This window comes from Polypterus senegalus, chromosome 13 (assembly GCF_016835505.1).
Source record: "Polypterus senegalus isolate Bchr_013 chromosome 13, ASM1683550v1, whole genome shotgun sequence".
In the NCBI taxonomy this organism is placed as follows: domain Eukaryota; kingdom Metazoa; phylum Chordata; class Cladistia; order Polypteriformes; family Polypteridae; genus Polypterus; species Polypterus senegalus.
The window spans coordinates 15,711,331-15,737,348 of record NC_053166.1 but is presented as its reverse complement, the minus strand read 5'-3'; positions in this window follow the sequence as shown (position 1 = coordinate 15,737,348).

Sequence of the window (26,018 nt, the reverse complement as noted above, 5' to 3'; positions counted from 1 at the left end):
CGTTTTGTTCAACCCACTGAATTAAAGCTGAAAGTCTGCACTTCAACTGCATCTGAGTTGTTTCATTTAAAGTTCATTGTGGTGATGTACAGAACCAGAATTAGAAAAAAGTCATCTGTGTCCAAATATTTATGGAACTAACTGTATCCCAACCCTTGACCTACGCCATTGGAACAAGATAATTAATGTGATTCACTTCACCTCTCAGTGGTTTTAATGTTTCAGCACCTTAACTATCCCCACAAGAGATGCCAGTCCATCTTAGCACACACTGTAACATGACGCTATGACCTCAAACCTGCTGTATTATCGTGGTATTTCCCTCTGCTTTCCCTTTACCTGTTTCCTCAAGTGTAAGTGTTCTCGTCAAGTTCGTTATCGGGTTGGTCTACTGTTGCACTTTAAGATGAACACACACACACAGACCCTAACCACAACAGTGCCCCATGAATGACACACACACGCTGATTAACTCTTAGCACTTTAAACCACACAAGTGCTATAGGAATAACAGCCTGTCATTCAGCACTTCAAGAGACTTACTTATTTTCGGCAGGAACAACATACGATGTTTTAGTGATATCTCAGACCTAAATATTACTTTTGGTCTACAAGAATACATTGAAACATACAAAGTCTCAGCACTCTTGACTATAGCAACAACAACAACAACAACATTTTATTTATATAGCACATTTTCATACAAACAGTAGCTCAAAGTGCTTTACATATTAAAGAATAGAAAAATGAAAGACATAATTATAAAAAAATAAATCAACATTAACATCGAATAAGAGTAAGGTTCAATGGCCAGGGGACAGAAAAACAAAAAAACTCCAGACGGCTGGAGAAAAAAAAATCTGTAGGGATTCCAGACCATGAGACCGCCCAGTCCCCTCTGGGCATTCTACCTAACATAAATGAAACAGTCCTCTTTGGATTTAGGGTTCTCACGGAAGGGCTTGATGATGATGATGGTCACGTAGACTTCTTCCTTTTAATCCGTCCATCATTGTTGGAGCATCATGAAGCTTTGAGTAGGTGGAGGTGGCGCAGGCCACCACCACAAAGAAACCGGAAAAAGAAACAGAAAAGAGAGTAGGGGTCAGTACCGATTTTAGAGCCACCATGAATAGTTGTTATGATGAATTGAACATACAGAGTATCAGGATTAAGTTAAATTACGATTAAAATGAAGTTATAAAAGGCCATGTTAAAGTAATGTGTTTTCAGCAGTGTTTTAAAGTGCTCTACTGTATCAGCCTGGCGAATTCCTATTGGCAGGCTATTCCAGATTTTAGGTGCATAACAGCAGAAGGCCGCCCGCCTCACCACTTCTTTTAAGTTTTGTTCTTGGAATTCTAAGGAGACACTCATTTGAGGATCTGAGGTTACGATTTGGAATATAAGGCGTCAGACATTCCGATATATAAGATGGGGCGAGATTATTTAAGGCTTTATAAACCATAAGCAGAATTTTAAAGTCAATTCTGAATGACACAGGTAACCAGTGTAGTGACATCAAAACTGGAGAAATGTGTTCTGATTTTCTTTTCCTAGTTAGGATTCTAGCAGCTGCATTCTGCACTCGTTGCAAACGATTGATATCTTTTTTGGGTAGTCCTGAGAGGAGTGCGTTACAGTAATCTAGTCGACTGAAAACAAACGCGTGAACTAATTTCTCAGCATCTTTCAGTGATAAAAGAGGTCTAACTTTACTTATGTTTCTTAAGTGAAAAAATGCTGTCCTAATGATCTGATTAATATGTGATTTAAAATTCAGATTACAGTCAACAATCACCCCTAAGCTTTTTACCTCCGTCTTGACTTTTAATCCTAATGTATCCAGTTTATTTCTAATAGCCTCATTGTATCCATTATTGCTGATCACTAAAATTTCAGTTTTCTCTTTATTTAACTTGAGAAAATTACTATTCATCCATTCTGAGATACTAGTCAGACATTCTGTTAGTGAATCAATAGAGTCGGGGTCATCAGGTGCTATTGATAAGTACAGCTGTGTGTCATCAGCATAGCTGTGGTAGCTCACGTTGTGCCCTGAGATAATCTGACCTAACGGAAGCATGTAGATTGAGAATAACAGCGGACCCAGGATAGAGCCTTGTGGAACACCATATTGGATATCATGTGTCTTCGAGTTGTAATTCCCACAACTAACAAAATATTTTCTCCCTGTCATATTTTCTCCCTGTCAATAGGCCATTTATCAGCCAAAAAAACCTTCTTTATCGTATTTGTCCCTTCTGTTGAGTAGCGCACTCACTCTCAGCCTTACAAACCTCGCAGCACAGAAATAATGGCAAAAATCCGGCTGTCACCAGGTGCTCAAAGAAATCTAACTTATTAATTCAATCACTCTAGACGTTAAGACAAAGCATTGAAAGTTAAAAGCAGCATGGTATTTATTACAATGAATAATAATAATACCACAAGAACAAAGAATACTAGAAAATAGGTACTGATAGGAAAGTCTGAATATATGTAGTCTTTAGAAAAAGCTTACGAAAAAGTTACAGATGACAAGGATGAATGTCCCAGGGAGGCATTTGATTTAGCAATCGATGTTCATGATGCCTTTCTGACGACCAGGGCCGTCTTCGTCCGTTCCTCCTCTTCTTCTTTGCTTCTCTCTTCTTTTCCTTTTGCTTCTCTCTCACTTGCTTTTCAAATATTTATTATGAAATGTCAAGCCTTGGTTTCACAACACATGCACCTGATTGGCTGGCTGTCCAAATGATTGATGAATTAATTCACTGTCCGTTTAACCCACACAACAAAACCTTTGATGTACTCTGAGGTATCAGTAGTTCTTCCTGTCCCAGGCTATAAACCAAATTGTTGTTCCAGATGTCCATCCATAAAGTAATCAATAGCCTGAGGTATCAGCTCAGCATTCTTTCCCAGGCTATAAACCAAATTAGCACTAAGCTATGAACAAAAGTAAGGTGTAAGGGAAGAAAACCTGCTTAAATTTGTCTTAGTTCATCTGTTGTCTTGTCTTGAACAAAATATAATGGATACCAAAATGTACAGATTTTATACACCATAACACCTGCTTAATCCAGTTCAGGGTCAGGGTTTGCCTTTCCCAGCTAAGATAACACACAAGGCCAGTGTGAGAGTGTTGGAAATGATTTAATAACAAGTAAACTATCTAATGATGATATCATTAAAGAAAACTTGACTTAATGAAATGCTCTGTAGGGCACAGAATGCTATTTGGTGAGAGACATTTACTAAGCATCAAAATATATCAATACATAAATAATTAAAAATAATAAATCCAATTCATCTTATTAAATTAAATATGAAACAATAATTCCAAAAGAAACTAACCCAAAGCCCAAACAATTAACACCCAGTCTCATCCAGTATTTCTCTGGTATCGTCTTTATTAAGGCGGGCGCCGGTGATTTACGGAGTCACGCTGAGCTTTCCAATAAGCGGGTGTCCCTGAGAAGCCGTAATTAAAACACATAAAGTTGGCTTATTGGCCAGTTTGTCTTTGGCAGCACCGACACCCCCAAGCTTGTCAGCTGTGCCCCTAGTTAGTCGGACACCGCCCGCCATTCTTCATCGTGAAAACTCTTTTGCACACAGTGGCATTTAGCACTAAAATGCAGCGCTGGGTGACATTTTAGACCTTCATCATTTCTATTCTTTTGTTCCTTGAGATTCAAATCACTCAAATGTCAATTCATTTCTTTCTGTCATCTGCATTACAATGAATTCTGTTATCTCGGGTTTATGGATTTTATATTTTTTCACTTGAGTATGAGAAAGAGACTCTTTGCAACACTTTTGTTGAGATTGATATGGGATATGAGTCACGTGTGAGCTTTTAGGAAGGTGTGCTCCACTTAATAAAAGAAATCCATCCATCCATCCATTTTCCAACCCGTTGAATCCGAACACAGGGTCATGGGGGTCTGCTGGAGCCAAACTCGGCCAACACAGGGCACAAGGCAGGAACCAATCCCGGGCAGGGTGCCAACCAACCACAGATAATATAAATTCTTTTCCTAAAATTACAGAAAAATTTTAGACAACATACTCAAACACATTTCATCCAGTTTAGGGTATCAAGATGGCTGGAGCCTATCCTGGCAGTACCAGGCACAAGGTGAGAAGACACCATCACTCCATCACTTGGCCCATTCACTGCCAGTTAATCCAACCTGCATGTTTCTCGGGATGTGGGGGTTTCTGGGAAACTCTGCGTACACAAGTAGAACATGCGGCCGCCACGTGCATATTGACCTGTGTGTGAGATTTGAGCCTGTGACACCGTATCATACACACTGTGCTAATGGGCTGCCCACAAATCCTTTTCTAATATGCCATATATTTATCAATACAGTGTGACACTGTAAGGCTTGGCATGGTGGCTCTATGACATGATAAGTCTTCACAAAATCAAACCCCCCACCACATTGCCACTGCTATTTAAAGGCAGCACATCACAAGCACAGCATCATTGATGACAAACCTGAGGAGAAGACACCACATGTCCATCTGTCATACTCCGGTGTCCCTATCACAGGCCTTAGCAGGAATTTGAGGACTTGAATTATTGGGGCTGAGAATCAGTGGGAAAATAAGGGAGCCAGACACAGCTGAAGTAACAACCCAGTAGATTGGCAGTTTCTGAAACACTCAGACCAGCCTGTCTGGCACCAACAACCATGCCACATACAAAGTCACTTAAATCACCTTTCTTAATCATTCTGATGCTTGGTCTTAACTTCAGCAAGTCATCTTGACAATGTGTACATGTCAAAATGCATTGAGTTGCTGCCATGTGATTGGCTGGTGTAACAAAAGGTGCTATATAGGCGCCCGACCCAACACAGATAGACACGGAGGCACGTATAAAAAGCACAAAGACTTTATTAATTTCCTTCACCTGTGGGACATGTCTTCCCCGTGCCACACAGCCCAAACACAGTCCCAAGGCACAACAAACACCACCACCAATCCTTTCTCCTTGACCACCACTCCTACTCAAGCTTAGTCCTCCTCCTCCCGACTCTGGCTCCTTGAGTGGTGGTGGCTGGCCCTTTTTATAACCCACCCTGAAGTGTTCCAGGTGCTTGACCACCTGGTCCTAATTGCACCTCCGGTTGGGGCTGAAGATTTATCCAGCCAGGCTGCTGAGTCCATGCAGCTCCCCCTAGCGGCCATCCGAGCCCTCAACCAGGCTGTGGAGGACTCCATCTCCCAAACAGCCCTGCGGGTGGTTGGGGAATCACCGTCAGCCAGGGAGGCTACCACCAAGCGTCCTGGGGGAGGTACTGGACTGCCCATGGTGGCTTCCCCAGAACATAAGCAGTGGCATGGGACCCGGCTGTCCTTCACAATGGTTAGATACTTGTGTTAACTACTAGTTGAACAGGTGTACCTAATAAAGTGGCTGGTGAGCATATATACTGTATGTTACGGCCTAAACCCGAAGTCCTGCCGGTTCCCGAGTTGGCCGGCCATTTCATATTTTGGCTGCGAGGTGTGGCCAAAATCTGAATTACTAGAAATGACCAGTGTGTATGCTACTTTGACCGGCCATTTTGCGAAGTGGTGAGAACTCCCTGGCCAAAATTCGATGTGCTGATTTAAGACTGTCCACTCAAGGTGCAAAGATGCTTAAAACCTTTCAGATGCATATTCAGAAGTGAGTTTTCAATTTTGGACGAGAAACTGCTCACACTGCAATCCGTAGGCACAGAAGAATAATCACTATGAACCGTCACATCATCCCAATCACCGTCCGGCAGCCAAGGCTACAATCGATGTAATTGCACTACTAAGTGCACAACAAATCCCTGCTCATGCCTTTTTTCTTCCAACTTTGGCCGTTCATCTCATGCCATTTCGCAAACTGGCTGGCCAAATCCTGTAATCGAGGAAAACATCGAACATTTGCCGGTCAATTTACCGTGACATTGGCCACTTTCCGCTTTGCCCGATTTCAAGTTTTGGTCATAACATATACATTGTCACACTAATGTGCCTAAATGTGAAAAAACTCGTAGATCCGTCCCACCTTAGATCGCTTCGCACCTTTCCGACAGCATCTTTTGTCCTGTAACTATATGCATTCTTGCTCTGATGTGGAACCGTCGTCATGATCTGAGTTTACCTCTGTTATAGCGCGTCTATGTGAAAACAGCAGTGTCAAAAAATCGGGGGGATGGTGTGATCGTGAACGCGACTGAGAGAATAAAACTGAATAAAAAAAACAAAGCTAACCTTTACAAGTATCATAAATTCACACCGGCTGTTACAGACTGGAATCAAATGTATGTTTTTATTCTAACATAGTAAGAATAAGAGCAGCTCACTTCTCAAAATGGACTTGTGCGGGGTTAAACCCATGAAGTTTTGATTACCAGTCAACAGTTGACACCATTGTACCACTGAAGCGGTTGTAAAAAATGCGTGTCAATGTCGCACCCTAACGCGGGTTCTTTTTCTGCAGTTATATTCTTGAATAGAAGCACACTTGTTCTGTTATATTTTTACCTTTTGTGAAAGTGTTTATTTGATATTTGGACTTCAGGCTTCACATGTTATACACTTCATGTCTACATTTTGTCAATTATTACTAAAACATGAAAAATGTTTCTGTTTTAACGATGTGTTTACATAGAATGTTATAGACACGGAACACACATGAAATGCATGTGTTCCAAATAACGATATAGTATTTATAAAAGGTGTCATTTTGCTTGACTTCTCACTCTATACAACTCCAAGCAACTGACACGCAGGTAAACAGACTTGAGCTGAAAAAACGTTGTGGGGTGGGGGGATATGATAGTAGGCTGCTGGCTGCTTGCTGCTTATTGACACATTTACAGGACAAAAGACGATGGCGGAGAGGTGAGAAGTGATCTAAGGTGGGACGGATCTACGAGTTTTTAGTAGGCTCTGGTAATTCTAGTGTTAATGAACAGCGCCACTTTGCGGGTTAGTGATGAAATGCCACCACAAGAGCCTATAAGCTGTCCCCAAGGCACATGAGTGTGACAATGTATATGTTACGGCCACCGCTTCGCTTCCTCTCTCTACAGACTGGATGATTGACAGCCCTACCACATCTGACATCGCATCTAGTGTCTGTCCACCTATCCCCGCCTCTTCCTGCCCAGCCTGTCGCCATCTTGGCGCAGTCTACTTTTGAGACTCATGTCTGTGAAAACATATTTTCTCTTCCTTAATGCATTTACCTGTATACTTTGCATTTGGTTTTTAATTATACAGTGTTTGCCTGCGGCTGCACCAACTCTTTATGCTTGTTTGGATTTCACATATATATATAATATATATATATATATACTGTATATATTATATATATAGGCGGCACGGTGGCGCAGTGGTAGCACTGCTGCCTCGCAGTTAGGAGACCCGGGTTCGCTTCCGGGTCCTCCCTGCGTGGAGTTTGCATGTTCTCCCCATGTCTGTGTGGGTTTCCTCCGGGCGCTCCGGTTTCCTCCCACAATCCAAAGACATGCAGGTTAGGTGGATTGGTGATTCTAAATTGGCCCTAGTGTGTGCTTGGTGTGTGGGTGTGTTTGTGTGTGCCCTGTGGTGGATTGGCACCCTGCCCAGGATTAGTTCCTGCCTTGTGCCCTGTGTTGGCTGGGATTGGCTCCAGCAGACCCCCGTGACCCTGTATTTGGATTCAGCGGGTTAGAAAATGGATGGATGGATATACATACATACATATATATATATATATATATATATATATATATATATATATATATATATATATATATATATTATCACAGATGGCTTCACCCAGCCGGACACCTCGGAGGACCGGAGGAGGGCTTGCGCCTCCCTCACACCATGTGGGGGTGACCATACTGGTGTCTTTGGTGGCCACGGATACAGGGCTTTGAAGCTCAACCCTGTAGGGGCCGTGGTCACATACATATATACTGCTCAAACAATTAAAGGAACACTTTTTAAATCACAGTATAGCATCAAGTCAATGAAACTTCTGGGCTATTGATCCAGTCAGTTAAGAAGTAGGGGGGCTTGCTAATCAGTTTCAGCTGCTTTGGTGCATGGGGGCAATTAGAGAACCCCCAAACAGAAATGAATGGTTTAACAAGTGGACGGAGGCCACTGACATTTTTCCCTCCTCGTCTGTTTTGTCACTCGTTTTGCATTTGGCTATGGTCAGTGTCACTACTGGTAGTATGAGGCCATACCTGGACCCTACAGAGGTGGCACAGGTAGTCCAACTTCTTCAGGATGGCAGGCACATCAATACGTGGCATTGCCAGAAGGTTTGCTATGTCTCCCAGCACAGTCTCAAGGGCATGGAAGAGATTCCAAGAGACAGACTGGCAGTGTACTCTAGGAGAGCTGGACAAGGCCCCTTATAGAAGGTCCTTAACCCATCAGCAAGACCCACTGGTATCTGCTCCTTTGGACAAGGAGGAACAGGGTGAGCACTGCCAGAGCCTATAAAATGATCTCCAGCAGGCAGGCCACTGGTGTGAATGTCTCTGACCAGACAATCAGAAGCAGACTACATGAGGGTGGCCTTAGGGTCCAACATCCTCTAGTTGGCCCTGTGCTCACTGTCCACCTGGCACTGTGGAGCTCAATTGGCATTTGCCAAAATAATACCTGAATTGGCAGGTCCACCACTGGCACCCTGTGCTTTTCACAGACAAGATCTGGTTCACCCAGAGCACATGTGACAGACATGAAAGGGTCTGGAGAAACTGTGGAAAATGTTATGCTGTAACATCGTTCAGCATGACCAGTTTTTGGTTGGGTCAGTGATGGTCTGGTGAGGCATATCCATGGAGGGACGCACAGACCTCTACAGGGTAGACAACGGCACCTTGACTGCCATTAGGTATTGGGATGAAATCCTTGGACCCTATGCTGGTGCAGTGGCTCCTGGGTTCCTCGTGGTGCATGATAATGCCCAGCCTCATGTGGCAAGAGTATGCAGGCAGTTCCTGGAGGATGAAGGACTTACTACCACTGACTGGCCCTCCTGCTGACTCGCCTGACCTCAATCTAATAGAACAACCCCGGGGGGGACATTATGTTTCGGCCCATCCAACACCACCATTATTATTTATATAATTATGTGAATTTCCCCTTGGGATTATTAAAGTATCTATCTATCTATCTATCTATCTATCTATCTATCTATCTATCTATCTATCTATCTATCTATCTATCTATCTATCTATCTATCTATCTATCTATCTATCTATCACCAAGCTGCACCTCAAACTGTCCGGGAGCTCAGTGATGCCCTGGTCCAGATCTGGAAGGAGATCCCCCAGGACACCATCCGTCGTCTCACTAGGATCATGATCCCCCACCCAACATTGTCAGGCATGCATACAAACACATGGGAGGGCCATACAAACTTCTGAGTACGATTTGGAGTTGCTGCAATGACATTTCGGCCAAATGGACTCGCCTGTCTGCCTGACGTATCATTTTTCCCTTTGATTTTTGGGGAATATCTTTGAATTCAGTCCTCTGTAGGTTGATCATATTCATTTCTATCAAACGATGTGCCATTATTTCGTTCTTAACACATTACCATATCAGTCCATAGCAGTAGAGATATCCAACAGGAATTTTTTTTTTCCATTGAGATCTGATGTGTTTTCAAAGTGTTCCTTTAATTTTTTGAGCAGTTTTATATATGTACTATACTGTACAGCATATATACATTGTGAAAGGATTCGACAAACAGGAAAAGGTTTGGGGGCTGCCACCCATATACTTAAAATAGGCTGCCAACGATTGAATGTTTGGTTCAATGAAACAGGTCTCAATAGACTTCAGCCCAACAATCAAACAATAAAACAGGCAAACATGGCCAGGGGAAGTGACGTCAGTAGGGGCTAAAACCGGATGCGATGTCCACAAGGCCAGAACCAGGAGGTGGCGTCATCGAGTCCAGGTGAAATTTCCCGTGTTGGGTCTGCCGATGAAAAAGAGGAAAGATCAGTGCACACTGCCACTCCCTGGTCTGGCATGGAATTATCCCTTTTTGTGCCTTTCAGTTGCCTTCCATGCGCAGGTGTGTGACAACATGTATGCATGTGTTATTTACTGTATATGGGAGTATCAAGAACACCTTTTTGAAGTATAACTAATGCCAAGTTACAGCTGTCTGCACAACACAGCATGAAGCTTCACAAGGGACGCTCGTGTTTAATAAGCAAGAGGCAAATGTGTTACCATTTTGAACCCCAGACTGACATTTAGCCACAGTGGATTCCCTCTACACAAAGAGATTCTGTCTGAGGAATTGGCATAATGAGCTCAAAAATAAATGCAACCCACATCTTAGATGTCTTCTGAAATTATGCAGTGGCCCCAGGCTTGCAAAAAGCTTAAGAAATTAATAATAAATAGACAAATAAATACATTTGTGTGCCAGACTGCAAGAATAAGGCGGCTGAAACTGGCATTGCGTGACATGTGGAGTCACATTTGGTACCTGAGTCATGGATTAATAGAAGACTGAAAATGTCAATTTTTGGTCTTGTATGTCTATGTCATATGTGGCTTTGCACTGTATTGAAAGAAAAAAATCAATCCATTCACCCATCTATCCATTTATTCATCCATCTATCACTCTGTTTTTCCTCCATCAATCCATTCCTCTATAGATAGGTAGGTAGAACTTTTGAGCCTCCCTTGTTTATTCAGTGGGCTTTTCTTGAAGTGATGTTACTGGCCATCACAGAGATGTAGAAGATGTACATTTGTGTCACTACTCACATTAACTCTTTTAGGGTGGATGTTGTCTTTCGTCAAAAGGAGGGGTTGATGGGGGTAATCAACTGTAAATGGTGGCAAAACCCACCATTATGGTTTAGTTGGACTCTCTTAGCTAGAAGGAATGTTAGATTCATTGGTTTGACCAAGCAGAAAGGAGCAAACAACGGCAAAAATGGCATCGACATCTGGTGAGATATCGAAGTGAAAGCGTAAGGCAAAATACTTTGTGGATGATGTTTTGCACATTATCAGACTCCCATTTTGATACAAGTGATTGAAAATGATTGTGAGATACTAGCATCAACTGATCGTGGCTCTGAGCAGGTGTGTGTAGCTGACAGGCCTATGGCAACGTTCGCCTGGGAGGACCAGAGGTACAAACCAGATAGCGATGCACTATGACCACCGTTGCTGCCCCATCCCCTGCCACGTGAAGACAGCGTGTGATCAAGGGTGCCACGTGTTCCTGGTGACCAAAGCATACCTTGTTGATTTCTGTGTGAAACCATTGCTTTGTGTGCTTTTCAGAAAACGGTGTTTTTTGAAAAAAAAACATATTCAGCCCTCAAAGAGTTAAAGAAGTGCAGGTTTCTAAGACAAAAGAGTCTGCTCTCCCCTTGTCTCTATTGTTCTCCTGTGTTACGAAATCAGTCCACTTTGGCATTGATATGAACCACCAAGTTTTTGTAACAATCCACCACCTCCACTCCCAGAGTTGTGACTGGCACAGAGTCTCCTCCATCGATACACAGACACACACACACACACCTTTGTTTATCCATCAGTCCATCCCTCCCTTCCTCATCATCCATCTATCCATCTCTGCCAGGGGTGGTGCGGTATGCCATTTTAGAGGGTGTGACAAAGAGGAAGGCTGCGTTGCGATTTGCCAAAACTGAGTCAGGTGCAATGTCCGACTTTCAATCAGAGTCTTGCATTGTGCCATCATTTGTCACTCATTTATTAGTTAGCGGTCCTTTTCTGTAATATGAAAACAGTTGTGTACACAATTGTCATCTGTGAATGAGCCGCACAAATGCACATTCTTGTAGGTTCCTTGCTGCGAGGGGAGCATTCGTAAAAAGCCAAATAACTTTTTTTAAGAGAATGGAATTTGGACCGTGCAATGATCCATAGAGAAGGCCAAGGTCTAGTATTGATTTTGTGCAATCCCTGATCATGAAATGTCATTCATTTTGATTTTTGAGTGACATTTTTCCTGTTTATGGGGGATAACTGAGACTGAATTGGTTGAAACACCTGCTGTTTAACTGCGGTGGGCTGGCACCCTGCCCGGGATTTGTTCTGGCCTTGCGCCCTGTGTTGGCAGGGATTGGCTCCAGCAGACCCCCGTGACCCTGTACTTAGGATATAGCAGGTTGGATAATGACTGACTGACCTGCTGCTTACACTCAGCCCATCTCTCCTGCTGGCGGTCCTGGCTGCGGTGCAGCCATTTTAACTATGAGGCGTACCTGTTTTGGAATTGCAGTGCAGGTGTTATCAGGGAATAAAGCTCATCGAGTGCGTGTCATTGCTTAGTGGCACACCAGCGCCCATTGCCTCACAGGGGTCTCCAATTCCACAAAGCCCCTGATGGTTGATCGTGTGCCATTTCCTTGCGCCATTGGATGCTCTGTGGGATACACCAACCCCTGGACCATCTATCGAGTGTCTAATACAGGATTATGGAGATATATTGAGGTAAAATTGCTCAATTTGTATTTCAATTTTATGCAGTTTATGAGTTAAAAGCTTATTTTGTTAAGTTCAATTGGTTCACCTGCAATCGGTTCAGAAATGAGCACTTTGACTTCTTCATCTTCAAATGTGATAGTACTTTTGTAGATAGATAGATAGATAGATAGATAGAATGATAGATATATAAATAGATAGATAGATAGATAGATAGATAGATAGATAGATAGATAGATAGATAGATAGATAGATAGATAGATAGATAGATAGATAGATAGATAGATAGATAGATAGATACTTTATTAATCCCAAGGGGAAATTCACATACTCAGCCCTGATATGATATGTACTCATATCATTGTAGGGGGTGCGAACAGAAATCAGACACTTTTTAGGGGTCCGTGGTAGAGAAATGTTTGGGGGACCACTGCTCTACACCTTTATTTATCCTTTCATCCATCCATTCATCCCTTTCTATTTATCCATCCTTCCAAAACTAATCCAATTTACAGTCATCAATGCCAAGGGCCTGTTCAGCTGGCATCAATCCTGCAATAACTAGAAGAAATGTCCCCGATGCTGGATATTCATATGCAGTTTGCATTTACACACAGAAAACAGCAATGGTGGATAGGTCAGTCAGTCAGTCAGTCATTGTACAACCCGCTATATCCCAACAAAGGGTCACAGGGGTCTGGTGGAGCCAATCCCAGCCATCAGAGGGTGTAAGACAGGAATAAGACAGAGCGCCAGCCGCAGGGCACACACCAAGCACACACTAGGGACAATTTAGGATCATCAATGCACCTAACCTGCATGTCTTTGGACTGTGAGAGGAAAATCCATGCAGACATGGGGTGAACATGCGACCTACACGCAGGGAGGACCCGGGAAGTGAACCCAGGTCTCCTTACTGCGAGGCAGCAGCGCCACCGTGCCACCCAATGGCAGAGATTGAAAAAAAAAAACAATAAAAAATAGCTTGTTCTCTTTGGACTGATGATGAGGTGGAATTGTTATAAGGCGAGTAAAGTGGCCAAAAACACAACACACACTGGGAGTCATGTTAGTGCAAGTACAGTGACTGTAGCCGCCAAAGCATAAGGCGAGATCAAGCACGGGTAAGCCGTGTGCCGAAAGAAGTCTCTCAGTCCAAAAATTCATTTTAAAAATATTTAGTAAAAGTTAAAAGCAAATAATCCACACAAGAATAAAGGAAAAAGTAGTTACACACTGTAAAAAGGAAGAGACTCGACACACGTAAAAAGGTTTGGGGCAGCCACCCGTATAATATTCCTAGCTGCAAAGGTTTGGTCTTTTCATTCAACAGAGTAGTTGATTGTAGAGAGTCCAAGACAGAACTGATGATGGTTGAAAAAGATGGCGGTTTTAAATGGTCAGACAGGAAGTGATGTATGTTAACTGGAGGTGATGTAGGTTGACCGGAAGTGATGTTTCTCTGATATCAGCCTGGTAGCCGGGACCGGAAGTGACGTTCTTCTGGGCGCCAGAACCAGAAGTGACGTTCTTGATTCAGATAGGTTTTCCCGCAGCTGGTCTGTAGAGATAGCAGGAGAAGGTTTAATGCACCCCGCCTTCCCCTGGCCTGGCATGGAATTACCTTTACTTGGTCCACACAACGTCCCTCTATTCACACGTGTGTGACAACACGTAGAATAAAAGGCAAGAAAAGAAAAGAAAAATGTGTCTTCTCTAAACTTAGCTTTTCTTGAGAAACTTTGGTTAATTCTGTACTTAAAAGTTCATTACCTCTTCTTCTTTACTTAAAGATTCTTAACTTCTTCTATACTTAAAGATTCTTAGTTTCTTCTATAATATAATATAATATAATATAAATGCGGTGGGCTGGCACACTGCCTGGGGTGTGTTTCCTGCCTTGCGCCCTGTGTTGGCAGGGATTGGCTCCAGCAGACCCCCGTGGCCCTGTACTTAGGATATAGCAGGTTGGATAATGACTGACTGACCTGCTGCTTACACTCAGCCCATCTCTCCTGCTGGCGGTCCTGGCTGCGGCGCAGCCATTTTAACTATGAGGCGTACCTGTTTTGGAATTGCAGTGCAGGTGCAGTGCAGTGCAGTGCAGAAGATTCTTAGTTTCTTCTTCTGTACGCTTTAAATGTACGGCTCAACACTTAAATAAGTGCTGTTTTATGAGCTACTTTACACACTCAAAAGGCCCGTAGACCCGTAGGCACGTAGGCATGTGCACAGACACGGTTTAAAACCATATGCCTTCTACGCCTTACACATGGCAAGGCTGGTCACTAACTGAACATTAATGTTTAGTCAAAGCAGATAGAAATAACTAGAATGTACCAATTTTACTCAACTTATGGGGGTTTTAGGAACCTCCCATAGATTATACTTTGTCATCTAGTAAAATATTTATGAATCTTATATAACTAGGAGGGCGGCACGATGGCGCAGGATGTAACCTTAGGGTAAGCAGGCTGTCAAAAGAGAGTGGAGCCATCCTGAGGAGCTGGCCATAAAATTGCACAGAGGGGCTGTGTGTGTGTGTGTGTGTGTGAGAGAGCAAGAGATGTGACCAAGCACATAAAGAGCAGCACTTAGGGCTGTTACAAGATCCGCATCTCTGCTTAAATCCATTGTCCTAGATATGTGGTGCCAGCAAGTCTCGGGAAGCATCCTGGCTTGGATTGACTCACCGAGTTTGTGAGACTCAAGGTCTGCGTGAGCAACACAAGAAACAGGCCTGTCTGCTTTTCTCCTCACTCTGTACACCTCTGGCTCTAAATGGGACAGAAGGTCATGGGACTTACTCAGATGTGATTCTCAGGGTGAATCAATAAGGGGGATGAGACGGAGGAGAGGAGTCAAGTGGAGAACTTTGTTTCTTAATGCAAAGAGAATTGTCTGCAACTTAACATCAGCAAAACCGAGGAACTGAATATTGGCATTCGCCACACCGAAGATCCTCTGTGTCTGGTCACTTTTCAAGGAGTGGATGTAGAGGTGGGCCACTCCTACAGGTACTTGGGGGTCCATGTCAATGAAAGTTTGGACCAGTCTTGGGGTCCCAATCCCTCCTAATCCATTAACAGCTGTGTTTGGTGGTCTCATAGAGGGGCTTAATGTCAATGTCAATTTATTTATATAGCACATTTAAAACAACATAGGAATGCTGTGGCCAAAGTGCTTTACAATAAAAGAAGAAAAAACATACAATTAACATAATCAACATAAATAGCGGGCGGCACAGTGGCGCAGTGGTAGCGCTGCTGCCTCGCAGTAAGGGTTCGCTTCCCGGGTCCTCCCTGCGTGGAGTTTGCATGTTCTCCTCGTGTCTGCGTGGGTTTCATTCAGGGGCTCCGGTTTCCTCCCACAGTCCAAAGACATGCAGGTTAGGTGCATTGGCGATCCTAAATTGTCCCTAGTGTGTGCTTGGTGTGTGTGTGTGTGCCCTGCGGTGGGCTGGCAAGGGTTTGTTTCCTGCCTTGAGCCCTGTGTTGGCTGGGATTGGCTCCAGCAGACCCCCGTGTCCCTGTAGGTAGGATATAGTGGGTTGGATAATGGATGGCTGGATGGACTTAAATCGAAATAAAATAAATGAACATAAATAATGCATTACAGAACATGCAAAGAATGGTTACTTGAAGATGACCCTATCCTTCAAGCCTCAAGGCAGAACTCAAAAGTTCAGGCGGTACATGAGTAATGGCCGACCCATTCGTCCGGAACGGCAGCTACACCACTAAGACCCATGGCGTGGCAAACTGAAGGAACATTAGACCAGACAAGCAGTACCTCTTCCAAATCACTTCCCCCAGTCAACGATCAAATAGGAAAAATAGTAAACCGTATGTGAAATAATAAAGTGAATATATATTGTGTCATACACGTGTGAATAGGAGGCAGCTGAAGGGCTTGGAGAATAATGGTAACACATCTGCCCAGGGGTGGCAGGGTGCACTAACACTCTTTCTAAGTTCCCTCCCACCAGGAGCCACTGCCTCGACTCGGCCCCGAGGACGACATCACTTCCCCCAGACTTCCTTTAAAGCCTCACTACCTTCCTCTGGAATTCAGTTCTGTTTTGGACTCTGTCTTGTAAACTTGACTTGCTACCAACCTTTTACTTTTTGCAGCTTGGAACGCATAATATGGGTGGCTGCCCCAAACCTTTACAATGTCTCGGGTCTCTTCTTGTCACAATTGATAATAAAAAAGAAATGAAACAAGCTCTAAACAAATGTATGTATGTGTGTGTAATATACAAGTATATACAGTATAGATATACACTCACCTAAAGGATTATTAGGACCACCATACTAATAAGGTGTTTGACCCCCTTTCGCCTTCAGAACTGCCTTAATTCTACGTGACATTAATTCAACAAGGTGCTGAAAGCATTCTTTAGAAATGTTGGCCCATATTGATAGGATAGCATCTTGTAGTTGATGGAGATTTGTGGGATGCACATCCAGGGCACGAAGCTCCCGTTCCACCACATCTCAAAGATGGTCTATTGGGTTGAGATCTGGTGACTGTGGGGGCCATTTTATTACAGTGAACTCATTGTCATGTTCAAGAAACCAATTTGAAATGGTTCAAGCTTTGTGACATGGTGCATTATCCTGCTGGAAGTAGCCATCAGAGGATGGGTACATGGTGGTCATGAAGGGATGGACATGGTCAGAAACAATGCTCAGGTAGCCCGTGGCATTTAAACGATGCCCAATTGGCACTAAGGGGCCTAAAGTGTGCCAAGAAAACATCCCCACACCATTACACCACCACCACCAGCCTGCACAGTGGTAACAAGGCATGATGGATCCATGTTCTCATTCTGTTTACGCCAAATTCTGACTCTACCATTTGAATGTCTCAACAGAAATCGAGACTCATCAGACCAGGCAACATTTTTCCAGTCTTCAACTGTCCAATTTTGGTGAGCTCGTGCAAATTGTAGCCTCTTTTTCCTATTTGTAGTGGAGATGAGTGGTACCCGGTGGGGTCTTCTGCTGTTGTAGCCCATCCGCCTCAAGGTTGTGCGTGTTGTGGCTTCACAAATGCTTTGCTGCATACCTCAGTTGTAACGAGTGGTTATTTCAGTCAAAGTTGCTCTTCTATCAGCTTGAATCAGTCGGCCCATTCTCCTCTGACCTCTAGCATCAACAAGGCATTTTCGCCCACAGGACTGCCGCATATTGGATGTTTTTCCCTTTTCACACCATTCTTTGTAAACCCTAGAAATGGTTGTGCGTGAAAATCCCAGTAACTGAGCAGATTGTGAAATACTCAGACCGCCCGTCTGGCACCAACAACCATGCCACGCTCAAAATTGCTTAAATCTCCTTTCTTTCCCATTCTGACATTCAGTTTGGAGTTCAGGAGATTGTCTTGACCAGGACCACACCCCTAAATGCTTTGAAGCAACTGCCATGTGATTGGTTGATTAGATAATTGCATTAATGAGAAATTGAACAGGTGTTCCTAATAATCCTTTAGGTGAGTGTATACAGTGAAGCTTGGTTATAGTGAGTATGACAGGACCGACACTATCTGCTCATTATAAGTGGAATAGTGATTTATTGAAAAAAAAATACATTTAGCCCATAATGAAAACATATATAAGTACAATACACTATTTTCTAAGAAAGTCGAAAATACTTTTTTGTTTTACACTTTGTAATCTACAGACAGTCACGAAGTTTGCCTCTTAATGCATCCAATGCTTGTTTTTTCGCGTCAGTCCCTTATGAAAATGCCATCAATCTATTGTAGGCATTTTCGGCATCAAATAATGTTGGTAAACTGCATTCTGGTAAATGCAATATGCCAGCAGCATCTTCCTCCTTGTCATCTTCATTGTCGTCTTCTTTCTGAAGCAACATGCTTATGATTTCGTTTTCATTAGGAATTCCACTAGTAAATGCTAGTCATCCACATGTTGATAGTCGTAATCATTTACATTATTAATTTTAGTATTGTTTTGGCGAAACAATGTAGACAATGCAACTTGTCCTCTACTTCAAAATATCACATATTGATTTCCTGAAGTGATTCTGTATGGTAACAGTCATCATATTGTTCCAGGCAAAAGATAAGAAATTTATTGTATATTGAAATTTATTCCGCTAAGTGGCTAGCAAAAGTGTCGTTCGTAATAACCGAGATTTCACTCGTTATAACCGGGCAAATTTACATGCAAATAGCTGGTACATCTTTCAAAAATAATTTTTTTTCATTATAACCGAGAAATTGTTATAACTGAGCTTGTTAAAACCGAGTTTGACTGTATATGTATGTATACTAGCTGTACCCCATGGCTTCACCCACATAGTAATGAAACAGGACAAACTTTAAAAATCAATAGACGTTGGCACTGTATCTGATCGTGTTCAGCTCTGACAGGAAAGCATTCCTCACATGGAGAGAAAAGCACATGGCCGTGATATCTCTAGCAATCAGCAGCTACCCTCTAAAACACATGGAGCTGTGATCGATCTCTCAAAAACGTCAAACGTTACTCCTTAACAATCTGTAGATGATAATGTCTGCTGAACAAACAGGTATCGCTAGCTAAGCGGAGACAATCTGTTGGGACATAGACCAACTTGAAAAGAGGCTGGCGAGTGAATGAGCAAGGCCCCGCACCTCCTTCTCTCGACCCACAGCCACCCTGTTGGATTTGTATAAATACGACCCTGTAGTTAGGATATAGCAGGTTGGATGGATTGGTGGACATCGGTACCACAAGCCAACTATGGTACTTAGCGCGATAAGAGAAGCAAATTATAGAAAACAACCAGATGTAAATTCTCTCGTGAAAAGCAGACAAACATAAAGCAGACAGACATACAGACAGAACGCGCTTGAACCATTAAATTTTTAAAACCTTTTCTTAGCGAGCACCTATAGGCCAAGGGTCACCTACATTCCAAATTTCAAGTCCCAAGTCCTCATGGTTCGGGAGATTTTGTGATAAGTGAGTCAGTGGTATTTGGCTTGTATACAGTATATATATATATATATATATATTTATTGTGGACTTGGCCCGGACACAGACAGGCGGACATGTTGTTACTCAACCAGCACACGTTTATTTAGAAAACTATTTACACAAATATTGGTCACACAGACCCAGTCCCGTGCACAAACCCCAACAATCTCAGTCCTGGCCACAATGCCTTCTTCTCGGGCCGCCTCCACTCTCTTCTCTTGCTTCGTCCTGCCTCCTCCCGACTCCAGCGCTCAATGAATGGAGATGGCCCCTTTTATATGGTTCCCGGATGAGCACCAGGTGTTCCCGGCATTCCTCCCTTGGCCACGCCCCAGTGTGGCGGAAGTGCCGGCTGTCCTCCCGGCAGCTCCCGGGTGTCTCCCAAAATCTTCCCCCCAGCAATTCCTGGTGTGGCGGAAGTGCTGGGGCAACAGGTCCCCAAGGCATTGGGGCGCCTCCTGGCGGTGACGACGGGCCCCTACAGGGTAGGGCTTCCATGCCCTCAACCCATGGCCCCCAGAGCAACCAGGAAGGCGGCCCCCACGTGATCCAGAGTGGGCTTTGACCCTCTTCCGGTCCCTCACGGTGTCCCGGCCGGGTCGTTGCCCCTGGCATCCCTGACAATATATATATATACAGTACAGGCCAAACGTTTTGGACACACCTCCTCATTCAATGTGTTTTCTTTATTTTCATGACCATTTCCAGCACTCCATCACTCTCCTTCTTGGTCAAATAGCCCTTACACAGCCTGGAGGTGTGTTTGCGGTCATTGTCCTGTTGAAAAATAAATGATCGTCCAACTAACCTGACTTCTGCACAACACAACTGCTGGTCGCAACCCCATTGATAAAGCAAGAAATTCCACTAAATAACCCTGATAAGGCACACCTGTGAAGTGAAAACCATTTCAGGTGACTACCTGTTGAAGCTCATCGAGAGAATGCCAAGAGTGTGCAAAGCAGTAATCAGAGCAAAGGGTGGCTATTCTGAAGAAACTAGAATATAAAACATGTTTTCAGTTATTTCACCTTTTTTTGTTAAGTATATAACTCCACATGTGTTCATTCATAGTTTAGATGCCTTCAGTGAGAATCTACCAATGTAAATGGTCATGAAAATAAAGAAAACACATTGAATGAGGAGGTGTGTCCAAACTTTTGGCCTATACTGTATATATATATATATATATATATATATATATATATATATATATATATATATATATATATATATATATATATATATATATATATATATATAGTGAAAAAGGCGCTTTATAGCGCCCGACCTGGCACAGACTACGCAGAGGCACGTGTTCACACTCAATACTTTTATTTTTATTTTCTTCAGCCGTGGGCACACGTCTTCCCCGTGTCCCACCGGCCCAACACAGTCCCAAACACAAAACTCACACCAAACCAAACTTTCCTGCTCCACCACTCCTCCCAGGCAACCTCGTCCTCTTCCTCCCGATTCAGGCCTTGATTGCTGGGAGGCAGGCCCTTTTATATCCCACCCGGAAGTGTTCCAGATGCCTGACCAGCTGGTCTTAATTGCACTTCCGGGTGGGGCTGATAAACCGTCCAGTGTGGTGGCTGGTTCTCTGCAGCACACCATAGCAGCCACCCCATCTCCCAACCGGGCTGCTGTGGTGGACTCCATGTCCCATGGAGCCACGGGGGAGATTGAGGAGAGATCCACGGCCAGGGAGTCTGCCCCCAAGCGCCCCGGGGGAGGTACTGCAATGTCCATGATGGCTCCCCCGGGACGTATGGTTATGTTGGGGCCCTCGGGTACAGGGCTTGGAAGCCCCGGTGCCAGAATATCCCGTGTGGTCCCCGGCCAGGACGCCCAGGAGGACCAGAGGAGGGCTTGTGCCTCCTCCAGACCGCAAGGGGGCGATCACCCTGGTTGTATTGGGGGCCAACCCTGTAGGGGACCGTGGCCACCGCCAGTCGGCGCCCAGGTGCCTGAGGAACCCTGGAGCCCAGCACTTCCGCCACACCAGGAAGTGCTGGGGGGAAGAGAACAGGGGACACCCGGACGGCTTCCGGGTGCGCAGCCGGCACTTCCGCCACACTGGGGTGTGGCCATGACTGATTGCCGGGAAGCAGCTGGAGCCCATCCGGGTTCCCATATAAGGGGCCGTCTCCCTCCAGTCAGCAGTGGATGTCGGGTGGAAGAGGACAGAGCTGGAGAGAGGATGGGAGGCGGCCAAAAGAAAGGCACGGAGACTGTGAGGCCTGGACAGTTGGGGAACGGTGCTGGAGGCACTGGGGGTGCACGTGAGCCAAATTTGTAAATATTTTGTATACAATACAATACAATACAATTTATTTTTTTTATAGCCCAAAATCACACAAGAAGTGCTGCAATGGGCTTTAACAGATCCTGCCTCTTGACAGCCCCCACCCAGTGGGTGTCAAAAAGAAGGGGGTCAATACAATACAATACACAGAACAGAACACAAGTAATCCTCAGTACAATATAATAGTAAAATACAAATATTACAAGTACAGAGCAGAATTCAACAGTAGATGATATCCCATAATAGGATTTGGATTTGTTCAGAGTCCTGGAGACCTCGGCCATTAAGCTGCCTCCCCTTTTGGCCATTCCACAGCTGAGTCAGCGCTGGGCCAGCCAATCCAATTAAAGGACCCCTCTACCTGACAATTCCTGCAACACACAACAACACAACAAATACAACACACGGAGAACATGAAACACACATAGAAGTGCAAAAAAGTAAATGGAAGATGAGAAATGAGAGTGAACCTTATCCGTCTGATAAGTATCCCCAGTACTGTAAATAACATATGAAAATGGTCGTTTGATCCTTCCCCAAACGACAAAAAACAGTCTCACCCTGCTATCCACGGCATGTCGGTATGATCCTGAACCCTGCGGTTTGCAAAGTGATGGTGAAGCAGTAGAATGTTGGGCTTCAAAAGCAGCAAGCACGAAGAGGGTGTAAATTCCGTATCAGCTCCTTTTTTGGTTTCCAGTGAAGTGTCCGGGATGTAACTGATCCTCCTTTTCTTTTTCGTCCTCTTGTTTATACAGCAATGGCCCAGATGGCATTGATGTGACTGACAGGGACAATTACCACGAGGGGTCACGGCTCTACAGTGTTCTTCTTCCACCTTTTGTTTCCAGGGGAAAAATATTTAAAGAGACACACAATAGACTATATAAACGGGACAACGCTATTAAAGACGTGACTCAGCGCAGAACAAATTTAAGACGTCCCCATCCAAGTTGCACCACTACACAAGTGCATACTGTGTGCAGAGAAGCGGCCTGCCTAAGTGTGAATATTATTTAGCACACCCTGACTAGAGCTGCTGACTAACTGTGAAAAACTGCATTTCTGTTGTTAGTCATTAGCACTAAAACATAAGAAACATGACAGTTAAAATTTGTTACTAACCCTCACCTGTTCTGTTTCTCTTCTCGGTACTCAAATGTGGCACTCGGTGCCACGGCCCACCTGCCAAGTTGATTTGCCTGCCTAAGGTAAAGTCATCTCTGATGGAGGATCGCAGGAATCATCAGGTAGAGGGGTCGGCCAATAGGGGGAGGCAACTTGATGGTTGAGGTCTCCAGGACTCTAAACAAATCCAAATCATATTATGGGATATCATCTACTGTTAAATTCTGCTACGTACTGGTAAATTTATTTTTATGCTGTATTGAGGATTTGTTCTGTTCTGTGTATTGTATTGCAAAGGGGTCTCTCTCTTTTTTTTATTTTTTCATATTTTTATTCATTTTATTGCAATCCATTCAAATCAATCAAGTTTTTACACAAAGAAAAATTGAGTTAAGGACATATCGATCCCCACCCCTGAGAGAGAGAGCAAGGCAAATGGTTTGAAATGTAAGGCTTGTAACCATACCTAAATTAATAAATTCTCTGTGCTTTATGAGCTTATTTTAAAACATTACTGATTAGATCCTGCCATGTTTTGAAAAACGTCTGTACGGATCCTCTAACTGAGTATTTGATTTTTTCCAATTTCAAATAGTATAACACATCGGTTTCCCACTGACTTAAAAGAGGAGAGTTTGGGTTCTTCCAGTTTATCAGAATAAGTCTAAAGGGGGGGGGGTCTCTCTTTGAACTGCCTTTCCCGAGGTTTCTTCTATTTTTTCCCTTCAAGGTTTTTTTGGGAGTTTTTTCTTGTCTTCTTAGAGAGTCAAGGCTGGGGGGCTGTCAAGAGGCAGGGTCTGTTAAAGCCCATTGTGACACTTCTTGTATTGTATTGTAAGTGTCCTGCAAACAAGCGGGTGGCACCAGAGACAAAGAAAATTTCTCAAACTCCAAGATTCTGAATTTAAACAAAAACAGAAGTCCTTGTGGTGTCAGTAGTGTTTTCTCGATATTAGAACTTTGGTAATGACCCACGCGTGTAATTCTGATCTTCGGTCTGCTTTAAGATTCTTCCATTCCTGGCAGGACACCCAGCACTCGGCGTCAAGAAGTGCAGTTAAACTTTGTTAAAAAAAAAAAAAACTCTCAAATGACATCCGAAAGAATTCCAGGCTTAAAAAGTGTGCCAAAGAGACCTTCATCAATGGAAAATTAACAACCAGTGAAAATATCAACCTTGATGAAAAACATGTCATCAGAGATCTAAAGCCGGAGGAAACTATAAATAGTTGGAGATAAATGAAGGTACAAAAGTTAATCACAGAGCACTAAGGCAGAAAATTGGGAAAGACTACATCCACAGAATGAAGATGATCCTCAGCGTTCAATATAATTCAGGCCATAAACCAGCTAGCCATTCCTGTCACGCCATACAGCTGCAAGATCTCCTGGACCGAGTTGTAGCAGACTGAACCTTACTGCACTGAAGTCCTGTCACATTATGCGACTTTTCCAGTGATTTTTTTTTTTTGTTAGCAAGTCAGAGGCAGTTGGCCAGACCTGCCGGGCAAGAGGAAAAGAGGAAGGCCTAAGAGAAGGTTTATGGATGTGGTGAGAGAGGACATGCAGGTGATGGGGGTGACAGAACAAGATGAGGAGGACTGAAAGATATGGAAGAAGATGATCAGCTGTGGCAACCACTAATGGGAGCAGCCGAAAGACGAAGAAGAAGAAGAAGTCAGAGGCAGTTGGCAGTGCAATCCAGTGAAGCCAGTTGCCTAATGGGACAAAGCCAGCGACTTACTCCAACTTTGTGTGCAAATAGGCCTGTTTATTCCAGAGTATGACCTTTGTACTGGAGAATCTACACCATTGTTGGGCAACCAGTGCACCGCACCGTTGAATTTTCTAGGGGCGCCGTGAAAACTTTTGTAAAATATTTAAAATTGCTAGCGTTTTTTTGAACTTTTGGTTGATTAAAAAGATAAAAAAAATGTTTAAAAAAAACATTTTATGTTGGAAAAACAGATAACGGAACACTTACGGAAATGAAGTCTAAGAAACGCGAGAGACTTCAAATGATCGACAAGGAAAAGCACGTCTGTCTTTCGAAAACTGATCCTCGCATCAATCTCGTATGTGCTGAAAAGCAATCTCAACATTCACATTAATTAAATTTAAGATTCATCCTTTGATTCCTTTTTTAATAAAATGTCTTTCAAACTTGTAAAATGAACTGTTTTTATTGGCGATTGTCCATAGATTGTGTCGTCACGACTTTATTTATGGGCAGTCCCTCAGGTGCGCCGCGAAAGAAAATTTTTGGACTTAGTTCGCCGCAACTCGAAAAAGGTTGTCTTTCACTGATCTACATTTTATCTTAAAGTAAAACTTTGTTAATGTAAAACATTTCACCTTCTTTTCCCATCTTTTTGTCTTCCGGACAGTTGCATTGTAAATCATATCAGCATTCATGTAAAGGCCATGTGTCACATCAGGTGGCCTTTCCAGTGATTTTCTGTTGTACCCTTTATTGGCATAACTTTATTGAATCAGAGGCAGTCGGTGTCATATTCCCGTGAAACCAGTGGCCAAATGTGACATGGCTGGTGACCCTCTCCAAATAGCCCATGACTCACTCTGATTTGGTATTTAGTCGTAGGGATGGGCTCTGTGTGTGTGTGAGAGCCAACAACCAATGGATGTTCAACTGGAAGTATAATGCATATAACGCCATGGCATTAAAAAGTGAGAAACTATGGGGTAACAATGACTTTGGCCCAGCATTACCAAACCATCACTGGGTCAATGAGGACCTTACTGAACTTGTACGGCCAGTGATTTGGGGTCACTAGGGGAACTTTGTTAAGGGGTCCCTTGTAGCAGCCCCCACATTACTTAATTTGGTTTTCCCCAAGCCCACACTGCCCAAGGATGGGCCACTATCGCGCCATGCCCCAAACGCATTACAAATGCTCTCCTTAACGTTTTCGTTTCCAGCCGGAGCTAACCGTCTGGCGGCCTACTAAACATAATGGCTCCAGTTCGATAAGTGGATTGATGAGACCATCATGACACACCCGATGTACACAATAACAGAACTAAACAACCAAATACGATTAAAGAGCTCATGCCTTCATTGCAGCATAAATT